Below are 14,897 nucleotides of genomic sequence, written 5' to 3' on the forward strand. Positions count from 1 at the left end.
CAGGACATGTGTACCAACATAAACAATTCGATAATCGAATGTACGTTGTCCGCGCAGTTTGAAAAGTCACCTTACGTTTTGAACAGCCCTCACACACTGAACACGATGGTCTTCTCTCTCGTTAGTGGCACGTGGCTGTCCGCATCCTGGTCTTCTTGCGACTGTATATTCCCATGGCCACCGTTGCCAACAGTCATGTACAGTGAGTGCATTACTGCCAAATCCTGCTGCAGTATTGCAGAAGGAATCTCCAGTTTCTAGTTAACCTTTTGCACGATCTCGATCAAACTCAGTGAGGTGTCGATAATGGTATCTTTGCCGCCTTAGAGGCGTTCTTGATTTACATCAACTCACCATGTCCAATCCCAAAAGTAAATAACGCTCATGACCGTTACAGCACGTATTTAAAGTAAGCTAGATTTGAATTCTCATAGTGCCGCTACGAGGCGCACTCTTAGCTGACTAGCGCGAAATATGAAGAGACATCACTCTTCAGACGTAGAAACACGTGTATCAAGTTCGTTTATGTCGCAAATTCCTTCTTGGTGATGCAATTTTCTCCGTCTGTGTGTGTAGCCTAACTTCATCTGAATATTACTGATCACATAACTAATGAGGTGGTATTGAATAGAATTTGGGAGAAGAGGATTTTGTGGCAAAACTTGACAAGAAGAAGGTACCGGTTGGTAGGGCATGTTCTGAGGCATCAAGGGATCACATATTTAGCATTGAAAGGCAGCGTGGAGGGTAAAAATCGTAGAGGGCGACCAAGAGATGAATACACTAAGCAGATTCTGAAGGATGTTGGTTGCAGTGAGAACTGGGAGATGAAGAAGCTTGCACAGGATAGAGTAGCATGGAGAGCTGGATCAAACCAGTCTCAGGACTGAAGACAGCAACAACAACAACCATGTACAGTAAAAAATACGTATACTATGTCTGTCCGAATGAGTATTAGAGTATTATGTAAAACTGGAAGTAAATCGGTGTTTAATTCTTTCAGCGCTTTGCTAAAAACATTTTAAAAAAATGTGTGAGCTACGTCTATCTGAACGTTATTATTGTGAAAATTTGAAGTAAATCGGCCAAGGAATTTCCGAGATTTTTGGTAGCAACGTTAATCAAAGACTTGTTTTTGTATAATAATTATAGAAAGATATATATTTATATGTTGTATATATTTTAAAATATATAGCCTGTGTCAATCCGAGTATTATTAGAACATCATGTAAGAGTTTGAAAAATATCAGCGACAAACTGTGAGATTTCTGGTAACAACATTAAACTACGAATTGTATTCACGTAAGCATAGATTTTATCTACATATTTATGTACCGTTTATATTTTTAAAAGATGTGGCCTATGTCTGTCCCAAAAATTAACGGAGTTTCGTCTGGGAATTTGAGGTAAATTCGTCAAAAATTTTTCGGGACCTTTTTTAACAACGTTGAACTACAACTTGTCGTCATATAGTGGTACAGATTTACGTACCACATGTCTTAAAGAGAAACATAACCTCTGTACAATTGAAAGTATATTACAGTATACCGAGCGAGGTGGCGCAGTGGTTAGACACTGGACTCGCATTCGGGAGGACGACGGTTCAATCCCGCGTCCGGCCATCCTGATATAGTTTTTCCGTGATTTCCCTAAATCGCTCCAGGCAAATGCCGGGATGGTTCCTTTCAAAGGGCACGGCCGACTTCCTTCCCCGTCCTTCCCTAATGCGATGAGACCGATGACCTCGCTGTCTGGTCTCCTTCCCCGAAACAACCAACCAACCAACCTATTACAATATATATAGACAAAGAGAGAGAGAGCAATCTGTGCCGGCTAATAAAATCAAAATTATGCATTACTCACTTGTCTAACCTTTCCTCCCCACGTCCTGTTTCTAATCCACTACATACGGAAACATTTTTATACGTCTTTCTTGCACTGTAGTGCCAGATTTGCACCCTGTGGCAAAAACTTAAACTAATTTTCTTCCAGCCTAAATCGCTTTTGCATTTACGCAATAACAGAACTACCAAATTTCGCTGCAATATGGTAATTACAGTCCACACTAGGCCTCTGTGAGTAGCTGCACTTTAACTACAACCACCCGGTAGTTTTTCCTAGACCTTAACTGCATGGAAACGTCTTTATCCAAACAGCTAATCTCCTTTTAACTGCGCTGAGCGCTCAAAGCCAAGTGACAACAAGTTATACGGACACCTTCCGCTGCTTTAGTTTCATAGCACGCTCAAAGCAAACGCAGGTTTTCGCTCTCTTCAAACCTTTCACCGCCTAAACGCTTTCTAAATAAGACTAGAAATTTACCAGCGCTTAGACTTAAAGCTGTAAGAAATCTCGTCTTCCTTTCAGCAATTTTAGGTGTGTATGTTTCTACACATTAGTTAAAAGTGGCTGCTGTAAAATTATTTTTAGATATTACGTATATCTCAGTGCTGCATTACTCCTACGACACAGAGCGGGGTAGTGCAGTGATTAGCACACTGGAATCGCATTCGGGAGGACAACAGTTCAAAACCATGTCCGGCCATCCTTATTTAGGTTTCCCATGATTTCCCTAGGTCGCTTAAAGCAAATGCCGAGATGGTTTCTTCGAACGGGCACGGCCAATATACCTTCTCGATGCTTCCCCAATCCGGGCTTGTGCTCTAATGACCTCGTCCTCGACGGCAACTTAAACACTAAACCCCTCCTCCTCCTCCTCTTTTCCTCCCACTCCTCCTAGACTCCTACGGCCTCTTGCAGTTTCAGAACACCCAATTAGCCATTTACACATGTAGTCATCGACTTGTTTCACATATTGGCAGATGCTTACATACATCCTAGTACTCACGTTCTTTTCTGAGCTTATCAAAATGGCTCTGAGCGCTATGGGACTTAACATCTGTGGTCATCAGTCCCCTAGAACTTAGAACTACTTAAACCTAACTATCCTAAGGACATCACACACATCCATGCCCGAGGCAGGATTCGAACCTGCGACCGTAGCAGTCGCGCGGTTCCGGACTGAGCGCCTAGAACCGCTAGACCACCACGGCCGGCTTTCTGAGCATATCGTCCGAGAAACAAAATGAAAGTATCTCCAATTCCCCAGTCCTGACAAAAGTTTTTAGGGTTTAAGGAAACTCTGTATGCCTAGCCCTTTCCCAAATATTCCCGATACCTCGAAATAGCCGGCCTACTCGGTGACGTAGGAAATTGTATACACTACTGGCCATTAAAATAGCTACACCAAGAAGAAATGCAGATGATAAACGGGTATTCATTGGACAAAGATATTATACTAGAACTGACATGTGATTACATTTTCACGCAATTTGGTTGCATAGATCCTGAGAAATCAGTACCCAGAACAACCACTTCTGGCCGTAATAACTGCCTTGATACGCCTGGTAATTGAGTCAAACAGAGCTTGGATGGCGTGTACAGGTACAGCTGCCCATGCAGCTTCAACACGATACCACAGTTCATCAAGAGTAGTGACTGGCGTATTGTGACGAGCCAGTTGCTCGGCCATCATTGACCAGACGTTTTCCATTGGTGAGAGATCTCGAGAATGTGCTGGCCAGGGTAGCAGTCGAACATTTTCTGTATTCAGAAAGGCCCGTACAGGAACTGAAACATGCGGTCGTGCATTATTCTGCTGAAATGTAGGATTTCGCAAGGATCGAATGAAGGGTAGAGCCACGGGTCGTAACACATCTGAAATGTAACGTCCGCTTTTCAAAGTGCCGTCAATGCGAACAAGAGGTGACCGAGACGTGTAACCAATGGCACCCCATACCATCACGCCGGGTGATATACCAGTATGGCGATGACGAATACACGCATCAAATGTGCGTTAACCGCGATGTCGCCAAACACGGATGCGACCATCGTGATGCTGTAAACAGAACCTAGATTCATCCGAAAAAATGACGTTTTGCCATTCGTGCACCCAGGTTCGTCGTTGAGTACACCATCGCAGGCGCTCCTGTGTGTGATGTAGCGTCTAAGGTAACCGCAGCCATAGTCTCCGAGCTGATAGCCCATGCTGCTGCAAACGTCGTCGAACTGTTCGTGCAGATGGTTGTTGTCTTGCAAATGTCCCCATCTGTTGACTCAGGGATCGAGACGTGGTTGCACGATCCGTTACAGCCATGCGGATAAAACGCCTGTCATCTCGACTGCTATGATACGAGGCCGTTGGGATGCAGCACGGCGTTCCGTATTACCCTCCTGAACTCACCGATTCCTTATTCTGCTAACAGCCATTGGATCTCGACCAACGCGAGCAGCTCCCTGCCGCCGTTGGATAAGCAGCTGAGAAGCAAGTCGTATACTCCTAGCTCACTCATTTGTTACATAGTTTAATTCTTAATTTCTTTGCGCGTTTTTGGTTCTTGCATTGTTTAATTCATAAATTTCGGGCGTATTATAGTATTTGAGAGTGTAGCATCGTGTTTTAGTACCTGAATAGTGTAATTTCGCTTAGTCTCCTTCCGCCGCCAAGCAGTGTCAGCAGTGCGCAAGTAGCAGCATTACTGCATTTACTAGGCAATCTTGTATTTTAATAACCGTTTAAATTTTGTCGATTTGTTGCGCTCTCTGTAGATTAGTTCAGACGTTCTTAGCAAAACAGTTTTTAGCATGGATAGGGACTGCAACTGCTGTGTTCGGATGCAGGCTGAGTTGGCATCCCTTCGCTCCCAGCTTCAGACAGTGTTGGCTTCGGTCACACAGCTTGAGGCTGTTGCCAATGGGCATCACTGCGGGGGTCGGGATGGGGGTTTGTCGGGGACGGCCAGCTCGTCCCACGCATCCCCTGATCGGACTACGACTGTGGTTGCCCGGGATACTGCCCGCATTGAGGCTGATCCCTCACCTGTGGTAGAGTGGGAGGTCGTTTCAAGGTGTGGCAGGGGGCGAAAGACATTCCGGAGGGCTGAACGGAAAGCCTCTCCAGTTTGTCTGACGAACCGGTTTCAGGCTCTGTCTCAGGCTGATACTGATCTTTGGCCTGACATGGCTGCTTGTCCTGTTCCAGAAGTTGCCCCTCAGTCTGCAAGATCCGGGCAGTCGCAGAGGGTGGGCTTACTGGTAGTTGGGAGCTCCAACGTCAGGCGCGTAATGGGGCCCCTTAGGGAAATGGCAGCAAGAGAGGGGAAGAAAACCAATGTGCACTCCGTGTGCATACCGGGGGGAGTCATTCCAGATGTGGAAAGGGTCCTTCCGGATGCCATGAAGGGTACAGGGTGCACCCATCTGCAGGTGGTCGCTCATGTCGGCACCAATGATGTGTGTCGCTATGGATCGGAGGAAATCCTCTCTGGCTTCCGGCGGCTATCTGATTTGGTGAAGACTGCCAGCCTCGCTAGCGGGATGAAAGCAGAGCTCACCATCTGCAGCATCGTCGACAGGACTGACTGCGGACCTTTGGTACAGAGCCGAGTGGAGGGTCTGAATCAGAGGCTGAGACGGTTCTGCGACCGTGTGGGCTGCAGATTCCTCGACTTGCGCCATAGGGTGGTGGGGTTTCGGGTTCCGCTGGATAGGTCAGGAGTCCACTACACGCAACAAGCGGCTACACGGGTAGCAGGGGTTGTGTGGCGTGGGCTGGGCGGTTTTTTAGGTTAGATGGCCTTCGGCAAGTACAGAAAGGGCAACAGCCTCAACGGGTGCGGGGCAAAGTCAGGACATGCGGGGACCAAGCAGCAATCGGTATTGTAATTGTCAACTGTCGAAGCTGCGTTGGTAAAGTACCGGAACTTCAAGCGTTGATAGAAAGCACCGAAGCTGAAATCGTTATAGGTACAGAAAGCTGGCTTAAGCCAGAGATAAATTCTGCCGAAATTTTTACAAAGGTACAGACGGTGTTTAGAAAGGATAGATTGCATGCAACCGGTGGTGGAGTGTTCATCGCTGTTAGTAGTAGTTTATCCTGTAGTGAAGTAGAAGTGGATAGTTCCTGTGAATTATTATGGGTGGAGGTTACACTAAACAACCGAACTAGGTTAATAATTGGCTCCTTTTACCGACCTCCCGACTCAGCAGCATTAGTGGCAGAACAACTGAGAGAAAATTTGGAATACATTTCACATAAATTTTCTCAGCATGTTATAGTCTTAGGTGGAGATTTCAATTTACCAGATATAGACTGGGACACTCAGATGTTTAGGACGGGTGGTAGGGACAGAGCATCGAGTGACATTATACTGAGTGCACTATCCGAAAATTACCTCGAGCAATTAAACAGAGAACCGACTCGTGGAGATAACATCTTGGACCTACTGATAACAAACAGACCCGAACTTTTCGAATCTGTATGTACAGAACAGGGAATCAGTGATCATAAGGCCGTTGCAGCATCCCTGAATATGGAAGTTAATAGGAATATAAAAAAAGGGAGGAAGGTTTATCTGTTTAGCAAGAGTAATAGAAGGCAGATTTCAGACTACCTAACAGATCAAAACGAAAATTTCTGTTCCGACACTGACAATGTTGAGTGTTTATGGAAAAAGTTCAAGGCAATCGTAAAATGCGTTTTAGACAGGTACGTGCCGAGTAAAACTGTGAGGGACGGGAAAATCCCACCGTGGTACAACAACAAAGTTAGGAAACTACTGCCAAAGCAAAGAGAGCTCCACTCCAAGTTTAAACGCAGCCAAAACCTCTCAGACAAACAGAAGCTAAACGATGTCAAAGTTAGCGTAAGGAGGGCTATGCGTGAAGCGTTCATTGAATTCGAAAGTAAAATTCTATGTACCGACTTGACAGAAAATCCTAGGAAGTTCTGGTCTTACGTTAAATCAGTAAGTGGCTCGAAACAGCATATCCAGACACTACGGGATGATGATGGCATTGAAACAGAGGATGATACGCGTAAAGCTGAAATACTAAACACCTTTTTCCAAAACTGTTTCACAGAGGAAGACCGCACTGCAGTTCCTTCTCTAAATCCTCGCACAAACGAAAAAATGGCTGACATCGAAATAAGTGTCCAAGGAATAGAAAAGCAACTGGAATCACTCAATAGAGGAAAGTCCACTGGACCTGATGGGATACCAATTCGATTCTACACAGAGTACGCGAAAGAACTTGCCCCCCTTCTAACAGCCGTGTACCGCAAGTCTCTAGAGGAACGGAGGGTTCCAAATGATTGGAAAAGAGCACAGATAGTCCCAGTCTTCAAGAAGGGTCGTCGAGCAGATGCGCAAAACTATAGACCTATATCTCTTACGTCGATCTCTTGTAGAATTTTAGAACATGTTTTTTGCTCGCGTATCATGTCATTTCTGGAAACCCAGAATCTACTATGTAGGAATCAACATGGATTCCGGAAACAGCGATCGTGTGAGACCCAACTCGCCTTATTTGTTCATGAGACCCAGAAAATATTAGATACAGGCTCCCAGGTAGATGCTATTTTTCTTGACTTCCGGAAGGCGTTCGATACAGTTCCGCACTGTCGGCTGATAAACAAAGTAAGAGCCTACGGAATATCAGACCAGCTGTGTGGCTGGATTGAAGAGTTTTTAGCAAACAGAACACAGCATGTTGTTATCAATGGAGAGACGTCTACAGACGTTAAAGTAACCTCTGGCGTGCCACAGGGGAGTGTTATGGGACCATTGCTTTTCACAATATATATAAATGACTTAGTAGATAGTGTCGGAAGTTCCATGCGGCTTTTCGCGGATGATGCTGTAGTATACAGAGAAGTTGCTGCATTAGAAAATTGTAGCGAAATACAGGAAGATCTGCAGCGGATAGGCACTTGGTGCAGGGAGTGGCAACTGACCCTTAACATAGACAAATGTAATGTATTGCGAATACATAGAAAGAAGGATCCTTTATTGTATGATTATATGATAGCGGAACAAACACTGGTAGCAGTTACTTCTGTAAAATATCTGGGAGTATGCGTACGGAACGATTTGAAGTGGAATGATCATATATAACTAATTGTTGGTAAGGCGGGTACCAGGTTGAGATTCATTGGGAGAGTGCTTAGAAAATGTAGTCCATCAACAAAGGAGGTGGCTTACAAAACACTCGTTCGACCTATACTTGAGTATTGCTCATCAGTGTGGGATCCGTACCAGGTCGGGTTGACGGAGGGGATAGAGAAGATCCAAAGAAGACGGGCGCGTTTCGTCACTGGGTTATTTGGTAACCGTGATAGCGTTACGGAGATGTTTAATAAACTCAAGTGGCAGACTCTGCAAGAGAGGCGCTCTGCATCGCGGTGTAGCTTGCTCGCCAGGTTTCGAGAGGGTGCGTTTCTGGATGAGGTATCGCATATATTGCTTCCCCCTACTTATACTTCCCGAGGAGATCACGAATGTAAAATTAGAGAGATTAGAGCGCGCACGGAGGCTTTCAGACAGTCGTTCTTCCCGCGAACCATACGCGACTGGAACAGGAAAGGGAGGTAATGACAGTGGCACGTAAAGTGCCCTCCGCCACACACCGTTGGGTGGCTTGCGGAGTATCAATGTAGATGTAGATGTAGATGTACGATAAACCGCAATCGCGATAGGCTACAATCAGACCTTTCTCAAAGTCGGAAACGTGATGGTACGCATTTCTCCTCCTTACACGGGGCATCGCAACAACGTTTCACCAGGCAACGCCGGTCAACTGCTGTTTGTGTATGAGGAATCGGTTGGAAACTTTCTTCATGTCAGCACGTTGTAGGTGTCGCCACCGCAACGCCGGTCAACTGCTGTTTGTGTATGAGGAATCGGTTGGAAACTTTCTCCATGTCAGCACGTTGTAGGTGTCGCCACCGGCGCCAACCTTGTGTGAATGCTCTGAAAAATTAATCATTTGCATATCACAGCATCTTCTTCCTGTCGGTTAAATTTCGCGTCTGTAGCACGTCATCTTCGTGGTGTAGCAATTTTAATGGCCAGTAGTATAGTAAAAATTCACGACGACCACAGTCTTATCGTATTCTTACACAGCTTTTGAGTCATTTTCAGAACTAATATTTAATTTGGTGGAGTTGTTACACAAACACAGAGACAGAAGTACTCTATTAAATCAAGAAAAAGCGGTCTGCTTTGCTTGCTTATATAAGTAGCACATTGCGTTCCCCATTGCAGCACCAGCAACGCCACCAGTAGTAATTTAAAAGAGGGCTGCAGATTACGTTTGTGAGACCAAGAACGAATTTATTATTCTCCTGTCGACATAGTTACGTCTTTGATTAAAAAAACTGAATTGCTCTGTTTTGGTTTTACTGTCGGCGTTCTATCTCGTCTACCTCAGGCTTTCAGAAAGAGCGAACAAAATGAGTTTCTTGCGAAGAGCTCCATAAAAATTCGTTCAAATTGTAGAAGTGGGGGGGGGGGGGGGGGGGAAACCTGGAAAACGGTCCAGGTTTCAGCTCGGAAAAGCCGCAGTACTGCCACATTCATGGCGAAGTACAAATCCAGCCGGCGGCGTATAGAGGCCGCGTTGCGGAGCACACGCACTGAAAGCGAACAGGAGCGAGAGGGAATTACGGACTAAACTGCGTAAGCTCACAGTGGGCGTTTGCCTACCGTCTCTGACGTTGACCTACTGCGTGTGCGGATGCTACCATTGCAGACACCTGCATTGCTTTCAGCACCACGCAAATACTATAAATTCTGTACGGTGATGTGAGATCGCCGACACGATTAGATGCGACCTTCTCTTGGAGTAGCAGTAATTTGAGCAACCTTTGCCGTTGTAAATTTTAAGTTTCCTACGGAGGACACAACCTGATTCTTAACTCCATATAATTCGGAACTCCTCCCTACTGTCCATTGTACAAGTAGTCTAGTCACTATTGGAGGCAATGACTTTTATTTGAAATTAAAACTTATTATTTTCATATTGTTGAAACAAAGTCAATGTTTTTACGATGTTACCGGTAACATATTATGTTAGCGTTCCTAAAGCCAGAGTGCAGTTAGAGATATTGCCGGGGGTCCACGAAGATGGTACTGTTGCATGTAGGGAAATCGCAGAGCCATGAACTTCTAAAGGAGGGCAGGAAGATATGCAAGGAAGCAAAACTTGGTGCTTCTATAGTTCTCACGACCTCAGGCGTCTCGCCTCGGTCTCAGTACGCAATGAAAACAATTTCGGCGTTAGGAAGAGCATATTCAAGCAGATTATCTCGGTTTCAGAATCATAGATTTTATCAGTAACTGTGAGCAACAAATTATTGTAGAATTCGGTCAGTGACTCATTAAAATGCGACATTGATACACTAAGCATACTTCTATTAGACTGTTATGTCATTGTTTGAATACAACTTTTGAACTAACTGCCAGTGGTAGCAGGACTTACATGATAACGTGGCTTCCTTATCAACAATTCGGCGTTTTCCACATACATCACCGCCAGAGTTGAAAGGAAGGATGTTCTTCATTTCTTCTGTCCGAAGTCTGGTTGGATGCTACTCTCCTGGGTAGCCTATTTTGTGCAAGCTTCTTCATAACTACTGCAAGCGACCTCCATTGGTACCTGCTTGCTATAGGCAATCCTTTGTCTCTCTCTCTAAAATGTTCAGCAGCCTTCTGTCTCTGACTCAAACACATTCCACCATAACCACATACGCTGGACCTGGATGCCTTAAAATATAGCTCTTTCTTTTGAGCATGCTGGGCCACAAATATTTCTCCCCTATTCGATTCAGCACCTCCTGATTAGTAATCCAATCTCCCTGCCTAATCTACAGTATTTTTCTGTAGGAGCACATTTAGTGAGAGAAGAAAATTCGACAGAGGAATAAACCTCCTACCACTAGGTTTGAAGTTTGACAAATACGCACTGAGTCACCTAACAACTGATTTATCATACTTTTCCTCTCACAATGAGAATAAGTGACATAGTGAAAATACATATGCTTACATTGAGTTTAAACTCACAAAATCGTTTGGGTATCATACTGTCTTTGGTGTTAACGTAATGGAGAACCCAATGAGCTGCGCAGCCATTCTGTGTCAACGCCCAGATCGAGGTGTTATTGCTGTTGATAGACTTGGAGTTTCCATTGATGCAGATCACATTTTGTTCGTCCTCTACTTTAATTTAATTAAGCAGTTGATACTACTGAACTAATCTTCCCAGGTTCGTAAACACAACGGTTTTTTATGTTCGTAGAGGATCATTGGTTGGATGTACTACCAGACAATACTGACTTTTATTGGTCTGTAGCTCCCGTGCTGTCCCTTTAATCATTTCCTTACAGGATAATGCTAACGTTCCCGTTTATTTATCCCAGAAACCGCTCAAGATGGCGAAAAAGTATGGTTCAAATGGCTCTGAGCACTATGGGACTTAACATCTGTGGTCATCAGTCCCCTAGAACTTAGAACTACTTAAACCTAACTAACCTAAGGACATCACACACATCCATGCCCGAGGCAGGATTCGAACCTGAGACCTTAGCGGTCGCGCGTTTCCAGACTGAATCGCCTAGAACTGCACGGCCACACCGGACGGCAAGATGGCGAAATCTTGGTTCCCGGGCCACTATATCGAATTTTCGTTGAAACCATGGGGTGGCGGAGACATGCAATGTCTCCCGCGTTCTGAGAATCCGCGCCAGTTTGGGCCACCCAACTTCAAGGCAAGAACTCAGCCTCTCCAGTCGGCCAGAACAGCGGGAACGGCTACACCTCCAGAACCCGTTAGGTTGACTACAAGGATCTTTTCGTACACCGTGGAGGTGCGCTGTAGTGCGCTGAGTCTTTCAATAGTCTGGAAAGAAGCTCTCCACGTCATTCCGCTGCAGTTATAAAAGGTGTCGACGTTGCGAGGTTAATCATGCAGCAGTTTCCGCCATTTTATGACACAAGTGTTGTCTTCCATTACTTTGGGAGCAGCCCTATGTTAACCATTCGCAAGATGCTCTTGATGTTTGCAATTACGAAGCACGCTGCAGCTGCGATAGCTGCGTCTGTGCTGTCGCTATATTTGCGCCGCGAGACGCCGGCGCTGCAAATCGACATGTAGCGTGGTGGGCTCTGTTGTCCGACACCTGTATTGTGATCTCATTCTTGCCCCACGCCTAGCTTCTTTTTTATGCTTACATTAATTCATTTCGCGCTCTCTCTAGAGACTGATGTTTATACTGAATACATTGTTTGAGAGAACTTTATTATTTTGACTTGTCCTACAGCAAGTACATTGGTCGTCTAGCGACTGCTTTATTGTGAATGATACGCTAGGAATCTTATGACAGAGCTACCTCTCATTTATACGTCCGTTTATGAAAGAAACTACTGCCGGACTTTACTGACTTCCACTACCTTGTAGCTTCCGTAGTGTCCCTTTAAGCATTTCCTTATTGGGCAACGAAGCACCTGTTGAAAGAAGAGAATTTCGACACTCGGGACAGAAGATCAGCAAGAGAGAGAGATGCTAAGGAAGAATGATAGATGGTACAATTCATTCAGACCCTTAAGAGGAGAGATAACGGAGACCCCATCCATAGCTACCTCTATTCTCCCATACGTTACATACTCTCCCATAGCTTTTTGTATACCTCAGTGTTTAATTACATTTGCAAAAAAATAAAATAAAATAAAATAATTGTAGGTCTCTATGCCTCCGCATAAGTTTACATTAGAGATGGGGATCAGCTGATTCATACGTTACTTCAAAAGGCTTATAAAGAAGAGCAGGAACCTTTCCGTTTCATAGGCCAGTACCGTCTTTCAAATCTCAGTGTTCAGCCATAAACGTCGTACGGGAAGAAATTCCATCCCCCATGCCCCTCGACACAGACCCTTCTCTAGACGGCTCGCTTTCGAGCGTAGTGGGAACTGTTTACGAACACAGAAAGTTATGCTTATAAACCACCAAGAGCTGTTGATAAAACAAACTAATTATTCACTTCCAGTTTCGATCGAAACGTCGTTATGAGGCAACATGAAGCTATTACAGCTAACTATATGCTACAACTATTCTTTTGTCATCAATGACGGAAAAGTCGCTTAAAAAATCTTGCGTCACTCATAATTTTTCTAAAAATTTGTCTTCACTGCTTCACAGTAAGAATACTTCCATGTAGGTTGCTATTATAATGTTATGTTACTTGATGATGTACATATCACTTGAAACTGGTAGAAAAGAAATTTCATCAGAAACTCTACGTCGGACATAAATATTTACATTCCACGGCGCATCTCTTGCATAAAACACATTGCATATCATCGTTCTTGCGCACACCTCCCGTATTACCGGCAAGTAGTCCATCCTACTTCCCCCGCACATGGATATGCAAATGATGCTTGTGTTGTCGGGGCCTTAGCGAAAAGACTTGTTTGGTGCAGGCGCTCATGCTACTCTATCCTGTGCAAGCCTGTTCACTCCTGAATAACTATTGCAACCTACATCAACTTTAATATGCTTGCTGTGAGCCTGATAATTGCGCTTGAGCCAGCGTCAACAAATACTGTTGAATAGACGGACTGGACATCGTGTAAATTAAAACATAATTCACCAATAAAAGAAACAACACATTTATTTCACACTCAGAATTTAAAAAAAAGGATTGACGGTAACAACGTAGGACTTTAAAAAAGTTAAAAATTTTCCTTTTTTACTTTATTGTCGAAGAAAAAAGAGAATGGACTTAAGGTACAGCTTCAGATTGCATGAGCAGTCTTTTAACTGTGCAAGTGAACAGGAGACGGCCTCTAATTTATAACAACTCGAAATGACATAAAACAATTCCTGGGCTCACGGTAACGCCGCAGTAAAACAAATTAATAATATTAAGCAATGAAAATAATACTCCACAGAGGAAAACGGCCTGTGAGATTCAAACAAATAAAAGGACCACAGAAATAGCCACCAGATTACAAGAGTTTTACAATTAGAAAACGGCTTCAGTCCTTCTTTGCTCGTGACAACTGGGTAGCCTAAATATACCAATTTTCAGGATACTTCCAGCCCAAGATGCCTGAAATGATGTATGACCCTTTTAATGCATTTGGTGTCTGAGCATAAACATCAAAGTGCTGGTTAAAACTGGCTGGTAACACTTTAGACCGGCCATGATAGCAAAACAAAATCCAATGCTGAGATAGGTCAAAACACAGCAACAGTAAACCATTATTAATCCTCTAAAAACAATTGCATGCTCAGGCGCACCTGTAGTTCAGACAGAACACTATTAGTTAACATACAATAATTACTCAGTTCAAGATTCGATATTGGATACAGATTGGAATTAGTAGGTTTCGAGAAAATTAATTAAAGCAAGCTACAAATAATGGAAAAAAGAGCTTTAATGTTTACTCCCGAACTTTAATCATTACTGCGACAATAGTCCCTTAACAACCTTTAAGGGTGAATTAAGAGAAAATATATCAATTAAGATTAGCCTAAGTACAAGATGCAATATACATAACAGTACTGCACTTTAAAAATTTATTGCCTTAGCGACATAATAAACCTACGAGAGCGATTTCATATAATACATAATCACGCGCCCTGAGAGGGGTTGCTAATCAGAAGGTAGAAAAGAACTGGAAATTTGTGGTAAGGATTACGGGACCAAACTGCTGAGGTCATCGGTCCCTAGGTTTACGCACTACTTAAACGAACTTACGCTAAGGACAACACACACACCCATGCCCGAGGGAGGACTCGAACCTCCGACGGGGGAACCGCGCGAACCGTGACAAGACGCCTCAGACCGCAGGACTACCCTCGCGGCCGGAACGTAGTTACTCAAAATAAACGCTACTAATAATATTAGCGCTACGAAATAGCATTAGTCTTCTGAGGACCCCACATAATGAAACTGAGATAAGCGGCATTTGAACAGACAAAGGCACAAAGAGGAATGCTACTTTTAATACCATAATCGCTTGCAGTTTTTCAGCCTGCTTTCCTTCACCCAACACGCG

This window comes from Schistocerca americana, chromosome 1, assembly GCF_021461395.2.
Source record: "Schistocerca americana isolate TAMUIC-IGC-003095 chromosome 1, iqSchAmer2.1, whole genome shotgun sequence".
NCBI lineage: Eukaryota > Metazoa > Arthropoda > Insecta > Orthoptera > Acrididae > Schistocerca > Schistocerca americana.